Raw genomic sequence first — 5,843 nt, 5'->3', positions numbered from 1 at the left:
ACTTGATTTTACACTTTTTGAAGTTCCACCACTAGTTGTACCAGTTGTACCAGCCGTACCTATTAGAGAGGTAATACCGATGATTTCACCATGTTCACAACCGAACTGCTGATAAATATCAATATTAGAGAGGTAATACTGCTGATAAAGCCGTAGAGCAGGAGGATTGGCTCTGTAAAAATAAGAAAAATATCAAACACTGAGAGAACCATAGTTTCAAGGCACACCGAATTCATGTGCAAACTATAAATGAAAGGAATATGTGAAAATTTCTTAACGTCGACTCAGTACCAAAGTTGAAGTTAGATGTATTCAACATAAAGGATATCATCGGAGGATAGCACCAACTTCAGTTTACGTCGAAGTAGTGAATGTCAATTTCATAGAAGTATTTAACCTACTACTTTGATAATCATCTACAACTAGCCCGATTGGAGCAGGGGGACATACTAATAGTTAATTATGAAAGCAGGACTGTGCCGAGACATGGCAAGGATAGGAAACCTTTTGCAAGACTTAGAAGACTATAACATCGGGGCAATAATTTTTAGTGCCAGCAGCATAGACTTGAACATGGTCAGCAACAGAACCGTGGTCAGGGTTAGTAGTCGCAGAGTCACTGTTACGACCAGAAGCAGATGATTGATACACCGCCAACCGTTGCAAAACTAAAGGGCCAGTAGGCCAGATTCATGCCATTCAGGAAATTCCTAAGGGATAGATAGTCTCATATTTCCACCGTCAGTAGTTCAGCAGTCGCCAGCCACATGCATAGTCTACGTAGTAGTACCATGTGATAACAGTGCGAGTAGAGCTATAGTAGAAGGTACTATCTTAGTGAACTTTTTCCAGCTCGGATCTTGTTCGATTCTGGAGCTTCCCATTCTTTTATATCTCATGGCTTTATGGATAAGCTTCAGTTAGTCGCACATCCTTTAGATGTATTGCTATCCGTTTCTACTCCTTTAGGGGAGATATCTCTATTAGGGAGCGTCTATAGGAGATATGTTAGATGAGTCCGAGTTTATTGTAGATCTAATCGTTATGTGAATGTTGGTTTTTGACATCATTCGTAGTATGGATTGTTTATCGTCCTACCATGTTAGCATTGACTGTTTTGCGAAAACAGCCAGTTTTCGAGCATCCGATGGGTCTGAGTTGATTTTAGCGACCTCGCAGGACAAGTCATTTCTAGCATATATTGAGGAGGTGATGCTTAGAGATCGGAGTGCTGAATTGTGTAAAACTAGTGTCGTCTTAGATTTTCAAGATGTCTTTCAGGATATACCGGTGTTACCTCCTATGTGAGAGGTTGAGTTCTGCATCGAGTTGCAGCCAGGCACACCACTAATATCTCGAGCTCCCTATCGTTTAGCACCTCCTAAGATGAGGGAGCTATAAACTTAGCTAGACGAGTTATTATCTTAGGGTTTTATTCACCAGAGTCATTCTCCATGAGGATTGTCGGTCCTTTTTGTGAAGAAGAAGGACGGCAAGATGTGTCTTTGTATAGATTATTGGGAGTTAGACAAGGTCACTATCTGGAACAAGTATCCATTACCGAGGATTGATGACTTGTTAGACCAGATGCAGGGAGTACATCACTTCTCGAAGATTGATCTTCGTTCTGGCTATCATCAGTTGTAGGTTCGGGAGATAGTTATTCCTAAGACTACCTCTCTGACTCGTTATGGGTCCTTTGATTTTCTTGTTATGTTGTTTGGGCTGAACAATGCACCTGTGGTATTCATGGACTTGATGAACCGGGTTTTCAATCCATATTTGGACCAGTTCGTGATAGTATTTATTGATGACATCCTTATATATTCGAGATCGGAGGCAGAGCGCGAGCACCATCTTCGACTAGCATTACAGATTTTGCAGGTGCATCAGCTATATGCCAAATTTAGCAAGTACGAGTTTTGGGTATCTGAGGTTAGATTTATGGGCCACGTCATCGGCAGAGAGTGCATTGAAGTGGATCCATCTAAGGTTGTGACCATACTTGATTGGAACCCACCAACGACAGTCATAGAGATTCATAGATTTTTGGGTTTGACTGGCTATTACAGGAAGTTCATTTAGGACTTCTCAAAGATAGCCACGCCACTTACAAGCCTTATGAAGAAGGGTGTACCTTTTGTTTGGGGCACAGAATGCCATGAGGCCTTTGAGACTTTGAATGCAAGATTAACTACATCACCAGTTTTGACCATCCCGAGTAGTGATAAGACCTTTGTCTTCTACACAGATACATCGTTAGTGGGTTTAGGAGGTGTTTTGATGCAGACCCAGAGAGTGGTAGCATATATTTTGTGTCAGTTGAGGACACATGAGCAAAATTATCCCACACGTGACTTGGAACTAGCTACGGTAGTTTTTGCGCTGAAGACATGGAGACATTACCTATATGGAGTGTAGTTCAAGCTATTCACAGATTATCAGAGTTTGAAGTATCTCTTCTCTCAGAATGATCTATATCAGAGATAGCAGAGATGAGTTGAATTTATTAAGGATTACGAATTTGTGATTCAGTACTATCTAGAAAAGGTGAATGTCATAACCGACGCTTTGAGCAGGAAGCGTCATCATCGGATTTTGGATTTAAGGTGTTCGTTGTATTGAGATCTTCACACACTTAACTAATTTGACTTTAGACTAGAGATAGGCGGGAACAACACATTTTTTAGAGCTTTGTCCGTACAACCATCTTGGAGTGATAGAGTGGTTAGATTTCAACTATAGGACACTTGGATTTAAACCCTAAAGTGGGAGATTTTTAAAGAGCCAAAGACTAATTGGACCATTAAAGCAGATGTGGGACTTTGAAAAAAAGGTTGACAAGTGATGATGGGAAATCAACAACTGAAGAAGGAACTTATTAAATGAGGCGCGAAGAGAAATCTGGAAAAATGAATAGTTAAGAGTTTATATATTTTACATACTGATGTGTTTTAAATATGGAAAACTCAAAAGAATAAAGTTGTAGATCTCTTGAACATCTTTCTAACAAATCTTAAATCACCTCATCCCGAGGTCGGATGAGAAAGTTACAGCCAATATACCGAAGGTTATATTCCTAGTCAGACTAGGTTTCCTAGTTCATGTCAAATGGGTTTATTTCGGATTTGTATATATATATATATAATATATATATATATATATACATGTGTTATCATAAAAATTATTATCTTTTTATCAGAGTTTCAAACCCTAGATTCCCCTCTTCCTCTCTCTCTCTTAAATCCTAGCCCTAAAGTTGAGATTTTGGGAGCATCTTGTGAGGCGAGAAGCGAGGAAAAGACGAGATCTACGACGTTTGGCGATGAGGAGTCGTTTCACATTAGTTTTAGAGGCTTGCACACGTGATAAGGCAAGATTATATGCATCCAAACACATCCCTTTAGTGTTTAATGATTATAAAAGTATTTAATATTGTTTTCATGCTTAAGACTTAACCTAATTTGATGATAAATCTTAACTCAATGCTAGATCATTAGCTTTTCCTAATTGTTTATGATAGTAATGTGATCATGATCATTAGGGGTGATTAAATTTTCATTTTTTAAATTTGATAATTATGTTTAACTTGTGTGTTAACCATAATTTGTTGTCTAATTGATTTATAAAGAGGTTTAGTTTTTTTTACGCCATAGATTTCATAATAGAACTCCATGTGTATATTATTTAACTGGAAATTTGAGATATCATATAAACTTTAAACTAAACAAAACTAGTGTCAAATAAAAGCACTGTGAACCTATTTTCAAAAACGGAAAACCATTCTAAGAAAGAGTTTTTATAGATAAAGATATACTCAATTTAGTAATGATATGTTCTGTAGAAAACTGCTGCACATGTATAACATTTAACTAGAAATTTACGATATCATATAAACTGCAAATTGAACCAAACTAGTACCAAATGATAGCTATGCGGATCTAGTTTCTAAAATATAAAACTATTCTTAAAAAGGTTTGTCTAGAGAAAGATATGCTCAATTTACTAATAATATATTATGTAGAAAACTAGAGATATGTTGATTTGAAATAAATGATATCTCACCTGAAGGTTTCTTTGAATTTTCATGTTAATTAATCATGTTTAAAGCCTAGATTTGTGACATCTATGTAAGATAAACATGTTTAAATGAATTTTACCTCTATTCATGAGTAGTTTTTATCTTGTGTTGATAATCACTTTGTTTACATATGAGATAATTGAAGAAATTGTTTAATTAGGATGTTAAACCCTAATTTGAAAGATATAATAATTTAATTTGATGATTTAGATAATTCATGTTACATATGCCAAGAATAAAATCTCGTTTTAACGTCATGATATGTTCAATGGACATAAGCACTATTTGTGCACGAAAGAATGCGTGTCTTGACAGAGTAGTCGACTACTAAGCTTTGTAGTCGGCTACTCATGCCTAACTGAGTATAACAGAAACTATATGTTTGTAGAGTAGTCAACAAATGTTCTTAATAGTTGACTACTGATATTGATATATGTTATGATAGAGTCTGGATGGACTCAGTGTTGTTGACTACTAAGCCTAGTAGTCGACTACTAAGACTGTTGCCTGATTTTTAATTTTGCATATGTTTGAGATATATTTGCGGGTTTCGAACCGTAATTTTTTATACATAAATTCATGAATAGTGTAGTAGCACACACATGGGTATGCTGAAAGGAATTATAATGGGTTTTGACCCGATTACTTTGAGAAAGAGTTTAGTATATATTATACACACACCTGCTTGATATCGTTGATAAGCTTAGTTTAGTACTACGGGGGTAGTGCGTCGATATTCCATTTGTACAGGCTATTGAGTTAGGTGCGATGAGCCTTGTGAGCCCTATTTCTAGGATGCCTACGTAGTAGTCTGTCCCGCACTCGTGTTACGTACATAAATACGATTAGACTAATGAGCCATATAAACTGATTAGGATACCTACAGGGTAGTCTGTTGCACATGATAATGCTAAGTATCAAAATCTTGCACGGAGTTATATTGAGATAGTTAAATGATAGTATGAGTCGTTGGCGGATGCCAGTTATGATTTTGACTCACTGTTGAAATATAAAACCTAGAGTACTTTGCATTTGAAAGTACAAGAGATTTGTGTCGGTATTCATTCTATCTTCCCAGTGATAGTGGAAGATATTATGAATACGATATGTTGATGTTTTTACTTTCTTTTACTACTTTTCTTTATTTTCTTAGTTGGGATCAATAATTAGTGATTCACAATTTAAGACATATGGTATATACATAAGGGTTTCCTTTTTTGAATTATTTCGCTCGACGTACCAGTCTCGTGTTATAGATTTCTAATTGTTGATTTTATTTAGATTGTTTATCTTTAGTTTGGTATTAATGTTTAGATATTTACAATTCAGGACATATGGTATATACAAGAGGGTTTCCTTGTTTGGATATTTCGCTCGACGTACTACGTCTTATATTGTAGGTGTCTAAATATTAATTCTATTAGATACGGGGGGAAAATAATCTAGGTAGACTATGCTTAACAGATATAGCCTCCACTCCATCTAGCAGCCCTTCCCATAGGGATGGATGGAGGTGATCTTGCTATAACGCTGTGATGCACTTGTTATTGCTCTTTTTCTTCTAATATTCTTTTAGATAATTAGGAGTACCAGAGAGTCGCAGGATGACGGAGTTCTTGCATAGTCACCGTCACATGAGATTTATTAGAGGCTCCATCGTAGTTTTATATTTTTGTTCAGACCTTAGAGTTTATTTCATAGTGTAAAGGCAGTGTGCCTTAGTACGATTTTTAGTTGTTTCTTGTCGAGACATATTTATTCA

Source organism: Asparagus officinalis, chromosome 9 (assembly GCF_001876935.1).
Source record: "Asparagus officinalis chromosome 9, Aspof.V1, whole genome shotgun sequence".
NCBI lineage: Eukaryota > Viridiplantae > Streptophyta > Magnoliopsida > Asparagales > Asparagaceae > Asparagus > Asparagus officinalis.
This window is presented reverse-complemented; position numbering follows the sequence as displayed.